Below are 23,706 nucleotides of genomic sequence, written 5' to 3'. Positions count from 1 at the left end.
GCATTTTATTATTCAATATACAAGTTTTACCGAAACCTATATTATGTTTAATTACCTTTTGAAAAATGTGGGTACAAATGTGAGATATTAAGCTTCCTAACACTTGAGCAGAGAAAATACAACTAGTCAGTATAATAAGTAAATATGTTACTAAGCTAAAGTCCTTTTGTTATTTAAAAACGAACTATTAATTACGTAGAGTGTTAATTCTATTTCAATTGGCCGACCTAAACTCAGTTTGAACGTTTGTAAATTAGTCCATAATTAAGTTTTAATATTAGCGTTCATACTTTGCAAGTTACTTTCTGTTCGACAGGCGAGCGACCAGCTACAAACAGAGGTTAGCGGTTTGTTAAGAAAATACTAGTTCTGTGTTTACGACCTCTTAATCAGTTTTCATGGAGTTTATTTAGGAGATAGATTCTCCTAGGTAGCTGGTATGTAAGGGCTTGTCCTGTCAAACATATCCTAAAATACGTATGTTCAATATGGCATCCGTCATCCTTTCAGCCATCGGAATACCACTACTGAGCATAATTTTCATATTCATATAGGTAAGCATGAACCGTTCGAGAACTACATTTTCTTTCATGACTTTGTAGACAATCTTACTACCCTATCACCTGTTTCTGCTACTTCGCCTACTTATAAGTACATCGCTCAGCAACTTCAGTCCATTTAAGAAAAGTCCCACATACCTACGTGAATGTAACGCCGGCCATTGCATTGCCACCTTCATCGACAATACTCGCACGAATAAAAAAAAACAACCGTTCCCGCGCCCGCTTCCGCCCGTCTCCCTCTAACTTTTAAATCTGGAACTTTTCTGTGTTTTAATTAAGTTGACGTTGCAGTTACAACCGCGTGGACTCGTTCGGGAACTGTTTGGTACGTTGCGAACGCTCCATTCAACTGCGGGTACAGTGGCGGCCAAGGGATTTGGGCTTTTGAAAATTTAAATCAGTTTTTTTTATCAAATAAAGACAGTGTCTTATCTTATGAGTGTAGAGATGCTTAGCAAGTCTTTATTCTGTATAATTGATGTGATAAATTTAATGGTCACTTTACAAAAAAATATGTAACATTTTTTTTTAATTAATGCATTCACATTCTAGGTACTATAACAAAAAAAAATAAAAAGGTTATTTTTGGTGTTCTTGTATTGAATCGGTCACATGAACATACTCAACAATTTCTCCCAATTACCTGCTGTTTGCCATAAAAAATTCCTTTTTCTTACTAAGCTACATTTTGCTGACTTAAAGTAGATACATACTTTTTTAAAAGCCCCAATGTATTTGCTCGCCACTGCAGTTCTACTTTGACGTGAACCGCTTGTTTTATTTATTGGGGGTGTAAGTTTCTGAATAAGATTAATTTGAATTTTGAAACGGTTTCCATTGACGGCCCCACACTGCATTAAACTTGTTCTGGCTTGTGACGTCTTTAGCGAGTGCAAATATTTGTATTGGTCTGCACCGAATTTACTTAGGAAAATTACTTAATCGGTTCGAGTTGTATCGCTGTACTACAAAAAGTTAATTTTAATTCGAAGTCCAATTTGATCTAAATCCTTGGTCTGATCTAGCAGAAATAGTTCTGTAAATCACTAAGACTTAGTATTTAGTGCGATAAATCTAAAAAAAAAAGAGTTCAGATCGCAGACAAAAATAAACTCGCTTCCAAAAGTTTTCTCAAAAAACTACCGTAACTCAAAAACTTCGCCCATCCGGCAGATTGACGCGATATCAAAGCCCGTCTATCTAGATATCTTAATTACCCAAGGAGGTAATAAATTAGTCTAGCAAACACAAGTTGTAGCTGCGTGCCGCCTAGAAGTGGGATTAACTGGCACCGTTTCAGGGAAGTTTCATTTTAGACAATTTGAAACAACCTTTTTGCTGATTTAAAAATAAAAACTAAGTTGTGAAATCGATGTTTGTAGAAGTGTATACTTTTTGTTCTGAATTGTAGAGTGAAGTCAAAATGATATAAGGTTAATGTTAAAGTAAAGTTATATTCAGCTTTAAAAGATACAAGAATCCAAGTGAGCTTTCATGTACCAGTTAGTTACTTAGCAATAAAACCTATATCAAAGTTTTAAACTTACTTTCAAAAGGTCCCTTACAACAAACTGTATCAGAGATCCTATCATTTTTGTATTATTTAACTGAATACGCAAAACCCAACCAACATCAAATACCAAAGGCACTTACCTGAAACCCTTTTCGAAAAGTATACGCTGCCATTATAATAAACCGAGGCTCACCTATGTATCGGCGTCATCAAAATCAAAAGCAGATGCGTCCGCAAACGGCCCTGAATACCAACCCCTAATTAATACCTACAAAAACAACCCCACGATATCCCCAAATAACTGACTACCCAAAGACATAACCCGAAATTGGATTAGGGGACAAATGTGACCTCTCATCTCGGGCTCTCATAAATATTTTAAAAAGTCGCCGCCAAACTACCCCTATCACTGATAACTTAACCCCAAACTGCCACCGGTGGCATTTTCGACCCCGCAATATTACACGACCAGGTACGACCAATATTCGTTGAATCCCATCACGGTATTGCAAAAGAAATCAAATTAGATATACAATAAGCGAGACTCTGGTCCGATTTACATAAGTATCTTAGGCATTCGGTCGGATTCGAGATTGCGGGAGGCAACAATATTGCTTGTTTGCACAGTCTGTCTTGGCTCCTGTAGGGACCCCTGACGGGGCGGCCGCGATTTGCTTTTTATACAACACCGTCTTCATTCTTAGACGTTTGCGCCAAATTGAAAAATTTAATAAAATACCCGCGTGTAAAACGTACCGATTACACGACGAAACGCCACATCAGAATGTCCTAAACCCACAGAAAGTGAACAGAAAGGGTCGTATAACGGTTTATTATAAATTAAACAACATCAAAACGACCGCGGACATAAAAAGTTCCCCGAAATCCAGTGCTATCATCGAAAAGAGGGATCAAATCCATGCAAATCCAGAGAGTGGACGTTAAATAAAATATAAATAAGGAAGATAGGGCTACAAGTAACTGGCCCCAATAAAAGTTGGTGGTTGGTGAAATAAAATTCGATCACGGGCGTGGGTACGTTATAAAATCTTGAATCGCCGATACAGGGTTAAGGTGACGTGTTAAAGGCTCGGTAAACTTACGACTTTATTGTTGAATGGACAGAGATTATGTATGAAAAAATACGCATTTATTTTATTTAAGTTAGAAAGTGAAACGTAAAAATATACCTAGCTGAAATGCAGGTACCTATTTGCATAAAAGTTTTCATACAAAAAATAGGAAAAAGAAGCGTATCAGCACAATGCTGTAAAGTAATTATCGGTCTGATTGATGCTGATCATATTATGTCTATTATTTCATTTTAATTGAACTAGGTACATACATACTCGGTATATTTTTTTTCCACATGTTGCAAAAGAGAACGAAGACATAGTGATTTTTTTCATTTGTATTTTCTTTTAAGCCTACATACTAGAGTGCGATTAGTCGTAAGTCGCGACGCGCGACAAGTCGCCGGTGTGCGGCAGACATTCCTCCCGATATTAAATCCGCTTCACTCCATAAAGAATTCCAATGGACTCCGTCCTCTGTCCTCCGGGAGGCGTCTGTTGTGCTGCGGTTTAGCACCGGATGATTTTATTTTGAATTATTTCAAGAGTTCACATATTTTAGGTTTTAGTATTTTGGTTAGAAGACGAAGTGTGAACTAAGTTGATAGGGAAGAACACTTAGATAGAGCGCTTTTACATCTAGGCGATTTAGCAGCGCTACAAACGCGCGACAGACGCGCTGTCGAAAATTTCATACTATGTGACAGCAGATGCATGCCTTCACATTATAAAAACGCCGCTGCCGCGCTGCTGTCGCGTTTTTAACGCCCTAATGTGAAAGCGCTCTTAGGCTGAGTTGCACCATGTTATTTTAACTTTAACAAACATATCATACCCATTGATGAAGATATTTAATACATCTTTATCTCAAGGCATCTTCCCGTCGGCATGGAAGGAGACTAGAATAGTGCCGATTTTTAAAAATGGCGATCGTGAAAATGTGGCGAACTATAGGCCTATAGCTATACTGTCAACACTAGCGAAAATATTTGAAGCTCTTATATGTCCAATACTATCCTGGCAAATGTCCCAGCTAATAATTGATAGTCAGCATGGATTTATGAAAGGTAAGTCAACAGCAACCAACTTGGTGACTTATGCCGAGAGTATAGTGGCTGCCGTGGACACGAAAATCCAAGTCGATGCAGTTTATACTGACTTCAGCAAGGCATTCGACACAATTAATCATCACATACTTATCAAAAAACTACAACTGCATGGAGTGTCGGATCCCTTGCTGAGTTGGTTTAGGTCCTATCTTACTGGAAGAAGGCTTAGGGTCGTGGTTAATGGTTGTAGTTCGAATTCCTACACTGCTACCTCTGGAATCCCACAAGGATCCCACTTGGGTCCGCTTCTCTTCATTATTTTCATAAATGACATACATAGATGTTTCGAATACTCCGATATCTTTTTATTTGCTGATGATCTTAAAGCAGTTAAGAGGGTCAGGGGCTTTGACGACGCAGTTCTATTTCAGAGGGACTTGGATAGGTTCACGGAGTGGTGTGAAACTAATAAATTGTATTTGAATGTTAAAAAGTGTAAGCACATAAAATTTACAAGAAACAAAAATTTAATATTATTTAAATATCATTTAAATAGTGAATTAATAGAAGAAGTTGAAAATATTCGTGATTTGGGCGTAAACTTTGATAAAAAACTGAATTTCATTCAACATATCGATGAAGTAGTTTTAAAGGCATCTAAAATGTTAGGATTTGTTCTGAGACAGTGTAAAGATTTCAAAAAGCCTAGTACAAAAAAAGTAATGTATAACTCGTTAGTTAGGAGCCACTTGGAATACTGTAGTGTTGTCTGGTCTCCTGGATATGGTGTGCATGTTGCACGAATTGAACGGCTGCAGAAGAGGTTTTTATGGCATCTGACATACAATTGCAAATTGGGGAAAAAGCTCAAATCATATAAGGATCGCCTAAAATATTTCAGAATGGCATCGCTGGAGAGGCGCAGAGAAATGTTGGATTTAGTTTTTCTAAAAAAACTTACAGCTGGTATATTTAATTGTCCCGATTTACTTAGCAAAGTTTATTACCATGTGCCACGTGTTCTCCCCAGACAATTAAATAAAAAACTATTCAGCTTGCCGCAAGGCCGCACCAATTTGAGAAAGCACAGTTCGCTGTCCAGGATGTATACATTGTATATGGACCATGAAACCGACATAGATTTAAACTTTACCTCAATACCTGGTATAAAGAAGGCCATACTTGCTTTGGAATAATCATGCATTTAAAATTAACTGAATTTATTTAAATACTGTATTGGTTATCTCTATTGTAACAAACATTTGCGAATATGTTCGATGCATCTGTATTATTGTATACTGTAGCAATATAAAATTGCACTGTAGTGTAGGTAGCATTTGCATTTTTTATTTTTTGCGTAGTTACACATTATTTAGCAGATGCAGTGCTTTTCTTTAAGTGATGGGGCACTTATACATGTAATTTTGGTTATGTATTTTAAATTTTAATAGTGTACTTATTGTTGAAAAGCCAAAATAAATAAATAAATAAATAAATAAACATTAAAAATCTGTAAAAACTCCATACAAAAAACAACGGTCACTGTCATGGTTAAGGTAAGTTGGTGCAACTCAGCCTTACTTATGTAATGTGGAAAAGCATAGCGTGATTCCATTACCTTACTACCTATTTTCTGTTTTACTAATAAAATCTTTATTTGTTTCAGGTAAGTGACCTTACAGGAAGAACGTACATGAGTATGCACGTGAAAACTAATTAGAAAGTAAGTTAATTAATTATATTATCCCACTTCCTATTAATATTATAAATGCGAAAGTTTGGATGTCTGGATGTTTGTTACTCTTTCACGCAAAAACTACTGAACAGATTTTGATGAAACTTTACAGTATTATTGTTTATAACCCATAATAACATATAGGCTATAATTTATGACCAAATATGACGAACTAAATTTCTCGCGGGTGAAACCGCGGGAAAAAGCTAGTTATTTTCATAAAATTAACTAACAATTCTTCTCCTTCATCGCTACACTCTTGGTAGAGTGGTCGTGGTCACAACAGGTCCGGTGGCAAGCCTCACAATCCATCGCCATTCCTCCCGCACTGCAGCCTTTCTTGTGCACTCGTAGAGTGGACCATTGAGTGCGGTTTTGACCATAAAGTTAATATTCCTTCGGAATAGAGCAACAATCACGAGCTGTCAAACGAAACCAAAAATGAGATGTCATATGTGTGTGTAAAAATAAATATGTGTGCATGTCAGTGATGTATGTATGTCGTTACTTTTCACATGAATATCGATATCGATTAAATATTAATTAACACCTAACAGTAATAATATAAATAGAATAGGATGGAATGGGATTGTAGGTATATGGGAATTGGAAGAGTGGCCAAAGAAAATAAAAAAAAACTCTGAAGATTAAAATTATTCAACTTATTTATTTGGAAGAATGAGAGTTACAAACATCAAGACATCCATACAAACTTTCGCATTTATAATATTAGTAGGAGTAAAACAATAATTAAAAAATGATAATTCTGACGATAACGTAAGAAAATAGGATTCTAACGATGTAATAATCGTTGTTGGCCGTATAGTGTAGTGGTTTGAAACGGACTACTATTCCGGAGGTAGCGGGTTCGATTCCCGCACAGTACAAACATCTGTGTGCATAAACATATTTATTATTATATTTAGTATGTAATATTTAGTTTAGTATATTAACTAACAGGTAATTACAAAATAATACTTTTCTATATTCACATACAAACGCCATTTATGTACCTACATAATCAGCAGTGACTGTGATAAACAGCGCAGAAAATATATTTATCGATTGTGGTACAACCCTAGTGTAAAACGAAAATTATTTCTTTACACAAAATATTCATAAATTCTGGATTATGAGCATGAAGTCTTTGCTTACAACTTAAATTAATGTTTAAAGAACATAATTATCACACTTAGTGCTTAAAATTCTAAGCGCATTTACAAAAATAAAGCTAAAGTTTGGAGGTGTCGATTTCAATAAATTTACCTGTGAAATGAATATTTTGCAGGATTATTCCTTTGGTGTACATCACAATCAAGGACGGAACAGGTCACCATTATATAAGAAAACAAATTTTCCAAAAATAAACAGGATTTTAGGATATTTTTATAAAAAACTATAATTTAAAATTTTCTTTGTGCCTCTATGTGTCACTGCCTGTCAAATCTTTTGCAAAAATGGTTCTATTGACGTGACGATGATAGCATCACACATCTCTTTTTATCACACAGGGTTGCAGATAGTGACATCTCGCTCGCTCATTCTTTGTTGCTCTATTCCGAAGGAATATTAACTTTATGGTTTTGACCTGGTCAGTCCAGCGCATGGGCGACCTGCCGCGCGCTCTTGTGCCCTCAACCTTCCCCTGCACGACAAGTCGTTCAACAGATTTGTTGGGAATGCGACTTTGGACGATGGAAGAAAGAACACCTTAAAATAAAATTTAAAAAGTTTTAAATAATGTTTTGGTGCAAGAACCATACGAAGGGTGAACGTGTGACATAAAACCATTCTCTACATTATAAATATTTCTTTCCACTTAACATTTATCACTTCACTAAGCACGTGATAAGCAATTCATTTTTATTTGAAATCAAATCGCGAGTTGTCGAAGCGATAACGCTGCGATCAAATTGTCGAAATGAACGTTTTATTGCGCGCGCCGTTCGACAAATAACGGTGCGGTATAATGGCGGTCGCGAAACCAGCCACTTAGCTATAAAACCTTAATCCGAATGACATGTTAAGGTCAGGATGACGTGGCAATGTATTGTGAAGGGTACTAAAATTTTAATAAGCTTAAATTATATCGAAAAAATAGTACACTTTACATAAGGTATGCACTAAAAGAGTAACCTAACAGGTGTTGAACTCAAATATGACAATATTTTCTCGAACATTTATTTTCTTACCTTTAATATGTGTGATGTTTTTCATAGTTTGATTTAACATTAGACCTTCATCATGCTCTCAGTCACTGACAGGTATTTCCTGCTAATGGTTAATATTTTATCCTCTTACTTTGCGAAACTGTTAACTGCTATTTTCATTATTATTAAAGCAATAAGAAACTCATAAAAAAACCCATTTATTTTTGCAAATAGGCTTTCAAAAAGCACTTTTACACGCCTCAGTATTAACCCTACCACTGCTTCGGGACAATAAATGGGCCAGTGTTCAGAAGAAGCAGAGCAAGAAACTCAGTCACTATTGTCAGCTATTTTAGGTCATTCACTGCTCGCCAAAATAACTATAAACAACTGACGAGCGCACTATCGCACCTTAACCATTCGAGCGTGCAATACGCTCACCTCCGAAAGATCCTATTAAAATTGGCGCGCACCCGGCCCATTGCCAATCACCCTGGATCTCAGCCATCCCGGGATCCCAGCCATCCCGGCTGATCCCGGGATCGCGTATTAAGTGCATTGTGCGAATACCCCCGCGTAGGAATGAGAGATGGTTGCGACTCATTATTCGAGTAGTTATTCGATCGGATCGAGATGGTTGTGATGAAATTTAATTAAAGAATCGGTTCCATTTTTATAAGTAAAAAAAATATTCTTCAGTGCCTTAGAATTTTTTGTGGCCTTCTTTCAATACGATACTGGAGCATTTAATGTTATGTTTATCTACACTATACATTTTGGTAAAAGAATAAGCACCTAACTTAAATGCAATAAATATGTACCTAACATGACATAGGATATTTTCACCAGTGGGATTCAACCAACCGAATACCAAATATGTGGAAAATTTTATCTGCATTTATAACCATATTACCTTCCTTTTCTTTTCCAAAGCTAACTAGTAACAAGCTTTATTCTTGGCCCAATTTAATCAAAAAAATACAGCAATCTCTCACCCCTTCAGCAAGGGTCAGTGTCCGAAGGCTAGCCGTCCGAGTGACGGCTGACTGACAGCTGACGGCCCTTTGAACTTCAAAGGCTGGAAGGGACAAAGACGGCTACACCCCGTTTTTAATGGTTTTTACTGAGCAGCTTTTAGCGGGGTAAAACAATACGGCACGTGAAGGGTTAAGTAAACAGAAATCGATTGGTTCATAATTAAAAAAATTGAATTATTTTTGGAGTGAGAGAATGGGAATATCTATAACTGCTGACGGTTATTATTACTTGTGATATATACGAAATAATATACGAAAATTATCTAAATGTATGAAAATGTCACTGTGAAAAAAAACAGTCTCTCTCGTCACTCTCGTCCAATAGTTTAGTCGCAGTGTATATTAAAAAAAAAATTACACGCTGGAAACTTCTTTCTTTCTGAGTTTTTTTAAACTTATGTAAGCTGAGTGTCATAAATAATAAAGCAAACAAATAACTCATTATCTAATGCTCATGGTCTCAAATGACATTTAACCCTCCAAGGGTCGCTGTCCGGAGCTTGCAGTCCGAGTGACGCGGTGACTGACGGCCCGACGCCTTTGTACTTCAAAGGGATTAGCTTGTAAGGGACATGGATTAGGTTTCTTGAAGCGAGGTTGTTTTGGAGCTAAATTGTGAAACAAGACTCAAGACTGATCTCTACGTACCTACTCAAAAATAGATTCGAGACCTTAATCAGTCCCAATTATTGAAAAGTTTGAATCAAGTTTTGAATAAAATGAAATACACTATAATTTGCTTATTAAACACATAAAGATATTTTAAGTGTAAGAGTGTCACAAAAGCACTTGCTTTGAATAAAAAAAAATATTTTCAGTAATAAAATTAATTGAATTTCATGTCTGTAAGCTATTCATCCTAAACCAATCACAAGTAGAAATAAAAATAGTTCATGATGAATAATCAAACATGAGAAAAATCCCTTCTCAAATGCTGTACGAAGAGACTTATCACCACTTAAGTGAGAATTAATCCACGATTTTTCAAAACCCAAGTGTACCAGCGTGTCATAGCGTCGGCCGCCATCTTGACGGACAGTTTAATTAGCGGCGACGTCCGCAACAAGAATGAATAGCAAAAATTAATTGAATCCATTTCTAACCACCTAACTAGGGGCGCCAACTGTCCGGCCCGGACGCGAATGTCCGGGTTGTGAAGGCGATTAGGTTTGATTGTAAATTACGCAAAAGAAGTACGACCTATTGAAAACATTTTTGTTCACTATAGCTCAGTGGTTGGAGTAGTTGCCCGGCAACAGAAATATAGGTTTGAGTTGCGCCTGAGGCCAGAGATTTTCTATTATGTAGAGGTATACTTCTTAATACATTATTTTCATTTGAATTGTATTTTTAGAAACAATGAAGGAATACTAGATTTCCAAAACAGACTTGTAATAATTTTTTCTCCAAAAACCTCGCTGTACAAGAAAAGCATTTTTAAGAAAAGCATAAAAATGTATAATAAAATCCCAGAGATATCTAAGACAGGGTCAACTAATGCAATGATACAAAATCTCAAAAATTGGCTGATAGACTGCTGTATCTACAACATCAATGATTTTTTAATGACCATTTTGCATGCTAAAAATGTAAGCAGAAGAGCACATGTAATCATTTCGACATTCATCTATTTAATTCTTCGGTGCTGTAGTATGATCTCTAAAATATGGTGACCCTACACAACGTGGGGACAGATTCTATCTGCTAATTCCCAATTAGGTATACATACAGTGTCATACCTATAGTACAAAAGAGTGTCGGTCGTTTTGCCACGGAGAATGTGGACTTCTGGGTCAATGGGGGATTATGATCGAAGATTATTTTTTATGGCTTGTCTACTACATAGAGTGTAGTTGTACAGTTGACAGCATACCAGTTGAAAACGTCATTTATTTTTGTAAAATAGCACTAATTATAACTTATCTAAGACTCCAAATTTCTCAATGTGTCGTTGTCCAAGCTTGCAAGTTGTCTAGCCAACTTTAACCTTAGAAAAGCGACTATGTAAAAGTTTTGGTATAAACTCCGGACCTACGTTAACTATACTAATATTATAAAGCTGAAGAGTTTGTTTGTTTGTTTACTTGAACGCGCCAATCTCAGGAACTACCGGTCCCATTTGAAAAATTATTTCAGTGTTAGATAGCCCATTAATTGAGGAAGGCTATAATAGGCTGTATACCATCACGCTAAGAGTAATAGGTGCAAAGCAAAAATGAAAAATGTTGCGAAAACGGGTTTTCACGCGTACGAAGTCACGGGCACAGCTAGTTAGAAATAATACCACAATTATTTAATTGGGTAATGTGTTTCGTTCGTAAAAATGTGCTAACGAATTTTTTTTCGTAAAATAAAGATAAAAGAAAATCATTATGAGGCGTCTCTATTATCAACAATTACTCAATCACAAAAATTTCAACAACTCTTATTTTCTTAAATAATAATGTTATTTTCCTAAATGCAACAAATATATAAAGTATCTACTTTACCTAACATAAGCACATTCTAATGTCTGTCTTCCACTTTACACATTAAGCCGCGCGCACACTAGCACACCGTCTGTCCGCCGGACACGGCATTAAAACTTTGAGTGATTTGCCTCAGTCAACGAGGGTTGTCTGGACCGATGAGATCGATACCGGACTGCATTGAGTTTTGTTTGGACTTAGCAGGTAGAATGGCATGTCAGACAATATATTTTTGTTGCAATTTAGCTTCTATTTCAACTACATATAAGATGTTAAACTGATTAGCTTTACTTGCTTTCAACCGTAAGTTTGGTGTTGTCTTAGCAAACAACTTGACCGTTGTAAGTAAATTGAGTGTGATCCAAATCTAAGTTAAAACACAGTAACGATATGCCATTATGATACAGTAGTTCTACTATTATTTCTCTTTACTAAGAAAAAATGAACAATTTTATGGCTTACAATAGCAACCAAAAATATTTATCTCATAAACTCAACATTCGCTAGTTGGCCATATTTCTAACAAAATTACTAATTAACAAAGTTGCCTAATATTGAAGAAAACATTTTAAAAATAATTTACCATGAAGCTTCGCTTCCGAATTCGTTTCTGATTAACCTTTGCGGCCCCAGCTGAGTTAACCCCTGGGAGCACCCTTCGTCGGTTTTGATTCGGCCGAGCTGTAGATTCTAACTATACAAAAGATGCAATGGCGGGGAAATGTAAAGGAAATTGCAGATAGAAAGATCTGTTGACTATGTATATTTTAAAAACTGTAAACCCTTGAAAAGGAGTGACAATAGTGACTGAGTTTCTTGGGCTGCTTCTTCTCAGCACTGGCCCATTTATTGTCCCGAAGCAGCGGCAGGGTTAATACTGGAACGTGTAAAAGTGCTTTTAAAAGCCTACTTGCAAAAATATAATAAGCTTTATGAGTTTTACTGCTCTTAGTATCTAGAAAATATTGTTTTACATAAAGCTACGTTTGATCTATATCACATATCCACTGATGACAATGAAATGAGGTCTAAGATGGCTTTTTGGCACTTTTAGAGGCACTCAGTAAATATATTTCGAGCCAATAGACGGTAGTAATGTTTTATATAAAACAGCTTAAACATAAGGGTTTGTAAAGTGACTGAAATTAAAGATAATTTGTAGGGCTATAGAAAATGTGTCAATGCTTGTCGGTTAATTCAATAAGCTTTAAAGAAAACGAATGCAGAAAGAGAATTGCTCTCCTTCGTAGATTGCACGATAAAAGCACAAGGAAATATATAATTTAATTCAATTTAAATAAAATTATATTCCCCGTAATATTTGCATGCGAAATGCTGAAAATGTTTAGACATTTTCAATAGTTGGACTCAAAATGTGACGATGCAGCGTCCGCCGGAAGAGACATTAAAACTTCGGAGTGATTCCACGAGCGGACGGAGGGTAGTTGTGGACATACGGGTAGCTGGGGATACGGTGGGACATACCCTCCCACCGTATGGGAATTTTAAATAAACGTTGTTTCAAGTAATGCAGTTCAGCATCCCTAAACATCGGAAAATTTAAATTAGTGTCTTCAGAATATTATTCCGAAAAATAGATCCCGAAACCTTCTCTGGCTTTTAGAAAAAAATATTCTCTATAATTATCACTAATAACTGAGGAACTATGCGCAATAAGGAGGTCAAGTCTATATTCCAAAATATAATATCGAAAAAATACGGTATTCAGAATCAAAGGTCCTAAGAAGTCTTAACTCCTTCGCCCTTAAAAACACTCTTACTCATTTTTTTTCTTTCCATTCATACTTTTAAGAATTTTATTACAATGTGTAGGTAGCTGTCTGGCACTGAGTAAGAATTACATAGGTATACCGAACCTTCATAAACATTGACCTTCGTCGTCTTCTAAATAAAGTGTACAAAAATCTCAGTCTATTAATACCGTTACCTTTTTACGTAAAAAGTTTTCTTTCAAATTGTAACCCTAAAACGCGCGGGCAATAACCATCCCTACTTCTTGACGTCAATTCAACCTGTCACGATTGACGCTTTTATTGCGTACTGATTTCCCAGAGCGGCCGGCGATTTGAAAGGATTTAACTAGTTGGAAAAACTTAGACGTGGGCATCGCCCGTGAAAGGTTGGGACACGTCTTAAATTCCTCGCTAAGTAGTTTTTAGAACTGTTCTGAGCATATCGATATTGCTCCGTGAATTTGCTGATGGGCCTGACAATTTTGAAGTTTGTTTCGTGAAAGGGTTATTTTGTCTTTGCGGGATTGCGTTAGTTTTTAATGGAAAGCTTTTAGAAGTCATGTCTTGAGTAAATAACCGAATAATCGTGTAGGGTTGACATTGAAAGTGCTGAACAAAGGTTAAGTGTTAAGTTGGATTAACAATACAGTATTTTACACGTCACTTAATTTACCGCAAATGTGTTTTCCAGCTCTTTATTGTTCATCAAAAACTGAATACCAATCGTACCGATACTTTTTTCATTTTCTTTTTAAGAAAAACTGTTGCCAAGCCATATCGACAAGCATACACATAGACTAAAGCATTCATAAAGAAAACAGAAACATCTATTTAACATCCATATTCGAGCGTAATCTCCTTGTTAGTTAGACTTACCTGCATCCAATCATTTCATCTCAAAAAGATACAGAAAAATCCACACCCTCCAACGTAAATACGTAACATCTCCCGCCATTACCGATGCGTCGCTAAGCGTCCACACGTCCAGCGCCTTGTGGGGGGAGGGGGACGTCAGAAGCAGATCAATGCCGACAGGACACCCCACCTGGACTTTTAATTCGCAACGGACTTTGTCTGAGGACTGGGACGTTTTCTTTCGTGTAGCATTGACGGGTTAAATTTTGCGCGATTTTGATACTTGCTGTGCTCATTTTAGGTAGTATTTGGCTTTGTTCTTTATCTTCTTGGGTTTCCTATTGATGTTTGCTTTTAGTGCTTTTATATCTGAAGCTATACAAGTTAACAAGTCAGTTACTTAGTTAAAATGTTTGCTTTATAATTTGAGATAGCTACTTCACTTTGTCTTCAAAAATTCCCGTCAAATTTTGAACTAAATAATTCTTTGGCGTGTTTTTATTTTCACTAGACAATCGCTGGCCGGCGCGAGATAAGGCGTTTTTTCGCTTTTTTCCGACGGAACTCAACCCTTTGACGTTATCGCTGTGACGTCACGGCGCGTCTTGTCCCCATCGCTCGGAAATGAAAGTTTGAATCGTCCTGGACTGCGTTATCTGGTGAATGTGGGTATTTGCGTTTTTAAATGTCGCCCCTGATGGGTCGGTGGGTGTTATTTGAACAAGTCGCATTTTAGGGTTGAGAATGTGGAGTGGATTTTGTAAGGTGAGGCTGTGAGAAATAAAAATGTATTATTCATTTCTATCAACTCTACATTCAGGTGTTATTTAAAAAATGTGGGTGCTATTTTTCTAATAATTGAACTGCACTAGCGTCTTAACTTCGTATCAGGTCTTGTAACGCCAATATTGTCTCTAAAAGATAATGTAAGCTTCCTTTCTAATGATTGAACTCTGTATGTTAGTTAACGATAATCTCGTCAAAATACAAAGTACATACAAATAAATTAAATACAAAACACTGTTGATCAAGCGCGCCAACAAAAGTACGAGTATCCATTATACCGTAACCAAACAGCGAACACACGTTTTTAATATCACTTATTCATTTCACCGCAGACTCCTAAACACAAGGACAAACTCGACATTTCGTCAAAGTCGTCACAATGTAGAGGAGAGAGGGCCAACAACCCCCCACCCCACATGGGAGGCTTCGTTATCACGTCCAGGACATAATTTAAGGAAAGGGGAGTCGGTACACACGATTCGTCAGTGATTTGTATTTTTTGGCTTTGTACAGTTTGTTATTTTATTTGGATTAAGGAATCGTTGGGACATGCTAAAAGTTATTTTATGAAAATTTCGGCACTCAATTTTTCTGTTACACTAACTAGCTTCTGGGTGCAGCTTTTCCTGTATGATTTTCGGTCGGTGGGACACTTAGTTTTCATCCACGACTTTCGCGATCAAAACCATGTCGGAATTTTTATTTATGTAAAAACTCTAATTTCAGGAACTAAAGTTTAATTCTATTAAAAAAAATCTCTAATTTTCTTCAGTTACCTCACCCTTTGAAATTTTTCAATTGTTTGAAAATTTTTAAATTGCAAACTTTTTGTTTCAACACAGACATCAAACCCGGGGCATATCCCGCTCCGGGACTCTTGCGATTTCTCAATACCGACAAGCTTTATTAAACATGGGCAATAAATATTTCGTAAATCCAATTCCATCCATCCAAATGCCTTCCCTTGGATCGTTCTTTGCGTTTCGAAACAGATGAATTATGTGACGTCGTATGAGTTATGGAGCGAAGTGTACTTATATTAAACGTTCGATCGACGGTGAATGAATTTTAATTAACAAATGGTTTAGCAACCGACTCCTGTGATAATTTATAAGTGTTTTTGAAAAGTTTCATAAATATACGTGTTTCTACAATGTTATAAATTATATCTCTAACAGTGATTAATACGAATTATAATTGGACGGAGAAAAGGTAACTAGATTTGGTGTATTCAAAATGGTTAAGTACTCGTAAAAGAGTGCATGGTTGAAAAAGTAAAAATTAAAGAAACTTTTTAAATAAAAAAATCAGGCATAACTATAAATAGTCGGTATTAATTTCGCCCCGCTGCACTTTACGTGTCAGACAATTTTAATAAAGCGCAAAGCTGCAGTAATTTAGTGTACCATTACCATAGCAAAAGTATTCGATTTATAACTCATTCGGAGCTGGTTCAATTATTATAAATATGGCTGCAATGTGGGTCAACGGGAGGGTAGTTAGGTGGGTAAGTAGGTAGGGGTGGGGGGACACCCGTCAATCGATTGTCAAGGAGTGCACCGGATCGAGCAAGGAAGTCAGCTGCAGAATACTTTTAGCTATGTTGTTTGGAGTCAAGTGCATTTTGACATGTTTGACGTCGAATTTATTGATGTTTGGATTGTTTTGCGTTGATGTTAGTAGTTTCTTGAAGTATGCTTTTATGATGTGTTGCTGATGCAAAAATGGATGCAGATTTTATAATTTTGGAGCTGGTAAAATGTCTACTGTTATGTTATTTTTTATTAGACACAAATTACATGAGATGTTTACCAAAACAATTAAAATACTTTTTTGAGGCATACGGGTCTAACTAGTTTTTCTTTAAGTAATTTCTTATTTTCTGGTTGTCAAGTGGACTACATATTATATTTTAGCAATGTAAATGTAGTGTTTTAATTATATTAATTAATTAAGTCTATCTATACATAGAAGTCCAGTTGCACTTTTAGATCTATATTCGAAAAATGGGCCACTTCATTACTTTTATGGCAATATACATAGTTTTTTCATTGACCGTATTTTACTAGCGTACCAAATCTTTATGTTCATTTGGGCTAGCGTACTTTGAATTGAAGTACTTTCACAGCACTCCGATATTGCGTACTTACTTTCTGAATGACGTGCTTCGAAATGAAATTGCAGAACAATAGCTACCTATCGAACTACTTCAGAAGTGGCTATTACTAACTGAACTCGCTTTAGAAACGATAAGGATTTAGGATTATGAATTGGAATCCTGGGTAGGATACATTACAAGTGTAAGAAACATAATATTTGGCTGAGAATTGCGCTATCTTACTTTGACTATTATAACAAACGTCAAAAATCTGTCAAATTCCATACAAAAAAACAACAAGTTAGTTATTTATAATTATTTAAATTTATTAAGAATTCGTATGCCTATACGGCAGATCATAGTGGAACCTACTAACCCCTAACAACTTTGTACCTATGATAATGACGAATAAATTTCATTTTCATTTTCATTTTCATTTTCATTTTCATTTGACCGCAATCGCACCTGATATTAAGTGAGATGCAATTTAGGATGGTACAAACCTGCGCTGTAAGTGCTTAATCACTCTTGCCTTGAAAAAGTCCAGATTATAGTATTCAGGAAAGACAGCAGCAGGCAGCGAATTCCAATCTCTAGCTGTTCGCATTATAAAAGAGTTAGCGAAATAGTGCGAGTGTTGAATGCCAATAGCTTCGTTATCATTACTAAAGGTTCGGCCAAACCAACGCGATCACACGCGATCAGCCGGCGTGCAGCGATGGCGATCAATTCATTTAAGTCTGGTCGCCATCGCTGCACGCCGGCTGATCGCGTGTGATCGCGTTGGTTTGGCCGAACCTTTAGTACATAATAATTTAAGCAAAATTTGAGGAATCCTTGAGGGAGGCCTTTCTCCAGCAGTGGACGTCTTTCGGCTGAAACGACGACTGAGGAATCCAACTAAAAATTAAACAGATCTAGGCCCAAATTTAGCCCCAATAACTCCTGCCCGCAACTTAATGGGCGCAGTTGTTTCCAGCTACCACTACAAATAGAGGTGGCATTCCTGCAGATACTGTGATGACAATAACACAGTTTTATTGGCTCGAGTGGGAGTCGCGTCGCCGTCGCGTGGGCTCCGCCCGGAGAAACGTGGATGCGGCAATTTGACACTGGGTTGATATGGGTAGGAAGATCTGCATACGGTATAGTACATAAGTTGAAGAAAAATATTTCTTGAAAAAGGCATTTCATTTCATTCAAGTTCATATTCCACTAATTGATACATACAGAGGACGTTCATTAAATTTTTGATAAAGAGAAAAAAGATAACTTGAATTCAGATTGTTTTTGTTGAGGTGACTTTTTCTTTCAATCTGAAAGTCTTCTATTCGTTGCATGGACGAATCATTGGAGATTGGTTTTGTTGGACCGGATCGAACTTATTTACAAATTATAATATTACTAGAAGGCAAGACTAGGGAAACAGAAATTGGAAACCTTCAACGACCTTTGACGATTTCAAAGCTAATTGAGAACTAGATAAAATATTATCATCCGCAAAAAAGCCACCTCGTCATCAACTTCGTTTGTGGCACATTAGGTTAGTAGAGCTCTACTGAAAAGGATCCATCTTCCATATTTGATTTTGTTGCGGTGGTGTTAGCAGTTTGAAATTGCCGCATCCACCTTTCGCACATCCATGTATTGAGCGACACGCATCAAGAACTATTCCCAAAGTGTTCCTCCAACTATAAATATAGTTTATAGCTCTATCAATCCCATACCGAACAGCTGGCCCACTCGTTAGGCAGACGATGACGGATCGCCAACGTCGCGGGATCGCACAGATATATCGGACGGGATTAAGTGAATTTATACTTTTCTATTATTGTTTTGTTGAAACTTTTAAATAGGGACGCGTGATTATTTCTGGGTTTCCAACTTTTTATTGCGGACGTTTCGTCATTTTTGAAAATATGATTGTTGTTTTAGCGGTTTATTTCTGCAACAGGCGCTTTTATGTTTCACAATGATAGATTGATCTGTGGTCGTTTAATTTTAAGTTTTACTTTTGATTGTATATTTGAAGTTTCAGGAGTATTTAAGACAGTCTAAGTTTATTAAAATCCTCAATCATTCATAGTAGCAAAATACTATACCAAAAGGATACTTTAGGGAAAAAATGTAAGTCAAAATTCAAGAAATTACAAGCATCGGCTCAGCTTAGTAGTGAACTTATTTTTTATTCAAACTAGGTTACTCCCCCTTTAAAATCCTTTGGAGAGCTTATCGCTCCACTCTCAAAAAAGCTCAAAACCAACCAAAAAAGCTCGGGTCATTCACACCGCAGCTTAAAACATTTTCATAGTGGAAAAACTTCAAAACACAACCGCGGAAGACGCAGCGCGACCAAGCTATGATATATAGCGGACAGACAGACGAAAAAAGAAGGCTACGGTTGACGCCTGACTCGTGATTTATACAGTAAACACATAAATCGGACTTCTATCTGTCAGGCGACGCCGCGGGCTGGCGGTAGGCGAGCGACATTTACGGACGGAAAGACGGTGGTAAAAGTCGCGAGGTAATGTGATAGGGGAATCTCATTAACTGAAATTGTATCCCTAAGGCATTGAAATATAAAGGCAATAAAAACGTACGCAAAGATGAGTTCAAAGTTGAAAGTAATTTATAAATAAAAATAGAATGCCAGAGTTAGGGCGGAGTGTCACTTGAGAATGGCTGGACCGATTTCACTGGTTTTGTGTAAAATTACCAAAATTTGTGACTCAGATATTCAGTACTCATTACGCTATCACTCGTCCCACTCGTAACTGCAGCTAGCTTTATATTCAAGCTCAAGCCATTTATAACTCATCTTTGAATGACTTTTAGAAGTTCTCTTATTATCAAAATAATTTAATCATTTGTATCTGACCACCGAAACTTCCTGTCACCGTCCGTACTCACTATTATTGCAGATTAAATGCCCATTGGAATTCCACAGCATCCAACATCAGAAGGGCGATAACAAAATTATGGCTACACTAGAATTCCCGCTATTTCCTTACTGCGTCCATGTGCGACCTATATCATACGAGGCTTCCCATAGTAGAGTCCATCATTTGTACGACATGAGTTATTATTTGATGTAGTTACCCGATTCGGTTGACGTCAACGACTGCTAAGCATACTGTGATGTGATCACTCAGTGCATGTGAAAGTCATTTAGAGTCTGTTAAAAATGTCTCATTCATTGAGAAGTTATTTATTTAAAATGTCCTATAGGTTGCTATTATGTAAAAAGTTTTTAAATAAAACTTTTTTTTAATTTAATTTACGATAGTTTTTGTTTCTAAAAATGACTATAAATGGGAACTCGTAAATTTCCTGTCTGTCAAATGCAATGAGATTTTTAAAGCCTACTTACTACTGTACAAAATAAATAATTGAAATGACTAATTGCTAAAATCAGCATCTTTCTGTAGTCAGTATTTAGTCCAAATGGCAACAAAATAGAAAGGCAAAGACTGCTGCAATCGCTGCCAAGAAATCGTTAAGTCTGCAGCAACCCTTAAATCGTCACTTTTCTCGTAATCGTAAAGAGTTGGCAAAAACTCGGCAATGTGTCTCGATTACTGCGCCATCGCTATCCGCGTCAATCGCGTCTACAATAAGACAATTTATCGATGTATCGATGATCGTACTGTCTCACCCAAATTCTGGCAATGATATTTTGGATTTTGGCTGCAAACATAGCATCAGGTCTATGAGATGCAAGGTTCGATTCCTAGGTAGGGAAAATATCAGTTTTCTTAGGACAGGCTTACAATTTTGAAATATTTATAGACTTACACGTATTTTGTAGTTTATTTAAAAAAATGCGTCGCATCGAAGTTCTTTTAACTTTTTAGGAAATTGAGGCGTCGAGTAGAGAAGGTTTTTCTATGGTACAGATTTATTTGGAAATTTTAGCTTGTAATGTAGAGAAAAATGGCATCATCAAAAATAAGGAAGAGTGTCCTCGTTGTGGATTTAATGAAGTCTTGCATATTATTTGGCAAAATTTTGCGGATATCAGCTAGCTTACCTCGCACCAACAAATTTCAAACTGGCCCAAATGTTGGCTCCAACATAAAACAAAACAAAACAACCGGCCGTATACCACAAGGAAACCGCCCTTGCAACCATCAACCCGGTTCGAAGTTGGCGCGGGGTGCGTACGAATATGACAAATTTATGTAAAACGCCTCTTTGTGAGAGGGTACAGCAAAATTAGTGCTCATTCCATCCGATGTTTACGATCGCCGAGCCACTGCCTCAAAAATATGGTAATAGCACCCGTGGTTGGTTTCGTTCTGTATCGATTGGACGGATTTCAAGTCGTGGAGCGAAAAGTTTCGAGTTACGATTATTGCTGGATGCAGGAGACTGGTATTGTGGTGGGGTATTAAGAGTGAATTAAAATAAGGATGTAGCAATAGCAACTCCCGTTGGGTTTACGATTTGGATTGAAGTTTGGTTAACCGAATTAAAGCATTGCAGCAAAAAATCGATGTAATACTTTAAACTTCTTAATTCTTCCATTAAATTGGTTGCTCCAAGATAGTCAGCTATCCCATGGGACTACTTAATCGCCAGCTGTTGACTTACTTGACTTATGGTCCTATGTCCCCTAGATGGGGCAGAGGGCGTCCACAACAGCCTCCATCTCGTTCGGTCTTGAGCTTCTCGCTTGATCTCGCTCCAGGTCTTGCCGATCTTAAAAAAATCGCCAGCAGTTGCAGTTGTGTTTTATTAGAAAGAAGAAAAAACATTTACACATTTATTTGGTACCAAAAAATAATTATAAATCAACTTAAAAAGCAAAATACATTGTACCAAATTGGTATCTGCTCAGTATGAGGTATGAGACAGGAGAAACAGTGGTGGGAATAACAGATGTAATTTTTTAATTACAATTTTTGGGTATCTTAGGCTGAGTTACACCACCTGACTTTAACGGTAACTATGACGATATTCGGTGCTTTTTGTATGGAGTTTCACAGATTTTTGACGTTTGTCAAAGTTAAATTAGGTGGTGCAACTCGGCCTTAGTTTGATAAAATTACAATTACATACTATGTTTTGTTTAGAGGTGAAACGATTGTGTATACGAAATAAACTAATAATGATTATTTTTGTTACAGGTAAGCCACAGTACCAGACTAACATCAAAACAGATTATCCAGGTATCGTTACTCCCTAATACAATCTCCCGAGCATTGATATCCTTTGTATCATGATCACAAACTAAAGACTAATAACTTATCATATCTACATCGTCATTACCGACGGTGCCGTCACGTACGGGCCCCGCACGAGCCTCGTACGTCGCGTCTCTATTCTAAATCATTCACGTACGTTTCACGGCCTCCTTGCGCCACTGGGCATAGAGTAAAGATGACAGATAGTGACAATGTTGAGGCAGAGTGAGCTTGCTAAACATTTATGCATAAGGTAGAGTAAGAAGGGAAATATTTTTGCTGCATATAGCCCGACACGTCCTGCGTATACCAGTGTAAATGCTTAATTTAAATTTTACAGGAGAACGCAATTCTAAGGCTGGCTTGCACCATCCTACTTTAACTTTGGCAAACGTCAAAAATCTGTCACACTTCATACAAAAAGCACCGGTTATCGTTATAGTTATGGTTAAAATTAGGTGGTGCTAACTCATCCTAAGATTTGAAAAAATCTTATCTTCATAAATCTCTGACTATAAATGGATCTATGCCCTGAAATTGTTAAATTTAATTTTTCAGTCTTCAGGTTTTCTGACTGGAAGTTTATTTAGGTAATTTTCTAGGCTTCTCATTAAATTATCATCAAAATTTTATGAGAACGCACCCAAAAATAATAAATTTTGGTATTTCTAAAAGTACTTTTCTTACACTGTTCTGTTCTGTTCGGTCACAACCCTTCTGCTTCCTTATTTCTTTCTAATCTTTGCCGCTGAAAGTGCAACAATCGCAGACGCGCCATAAGTCAGTCGGCCCCGACCCGGGAGATTTACCGTTTTTTACTCGGCTGACTTATGCCCGGCTCTGCGAGTCTGTGCCCACTTGACCAATATCCGGCCCGGCTAAATGCCGGATCTTTAATTTCTTTCTTCTTTAATCTCTGTAAAATATGTGCATAGCACAGCAACGTCATTTACACATCTTAGAAAGACTTTATACTAATCTGGAAACTGAGGTACGTTTTCTGAATTACGCTAAGGCTTGATAACTGATTGAATTTTAGCATTTACGAGTAGTCCAAATACACAAATTTCAATTTGAGTTACTTTTAGATTGATTAACTTTTACTAGCTTAAATTTTTGACTACCAAGAAGTTACTTAATAAAAAAAGAAATAGAACCAACTTAAAACCAAAATACTTACCGCTGTAAATAACCCTCCTTCTGGCACAGTCGGGTTCGGGGTCGCTGAAAAGCCTAACTTTTTCATCGTTTTTTACTCTGACCCAACATTCGTGATTTGACTAGTGGAAACCGACTCCCGTGCACCAAGCGTTTTGACGACTGATTGATCGCTCAGCTCCAGGATAGTTTGTTTGCGCTGCACACGTGGTAAGTGTTTACGCGACGACGGTCCGGGATAGCGCGCGAGAGTACCGCGGCTATGTTTAGACGATGCA

General features: G+C 36.9%; 1 protein-coding gene and 1 long non-coding RNA gene across 3 annotated transcripts in view; one reads left to right on the top strand and one right to left on the bottom strand.

Annotated features, from left to right (window-relative positions):
• LOC135072072 (protein tiptop-like) overlaps positions 1–23,706 on the top strand; it is a 334,243-nt gene that overhangs the window by 201,078 nt on the left and 109,459 nt on the right. The gene's annotated exons all lie outside the window — the stretch shown is intronic.
• On the bottom strand, positions 6,581–7,508 carry LOC135072310 (uncharacterized). Its single transcript, XR_010257401.1, has 2 exons — positions 7,200–7,508; positions 6,581–6,825 (listed from the first exon to the last, which is right to left on the bottom strand). It is a non-coding gene; the product is annotated as an uncharacterized LOC135072310 (long non-coding RNA).

Source organism: Ostrinia nubilalis, chromosome 5 (assembly GCF_963855985.1).
Source record: "Ostrinia nubilalis chromosome 5, ilOstNubi1.1, whole genome shotgun sequence".
Taxonomy (NCBI): Eukaryota; Metazoa; Arthropoda; class Insecta; order Lepidoptera; family Crambidae; genus Ostrinia; species Ostrinia nubilalis.
The sequence above is the reverse complement of the archived record's forward strand: the minus strand, read 5'-3'. Positions and strand labels throughout refer to the sequence as shown.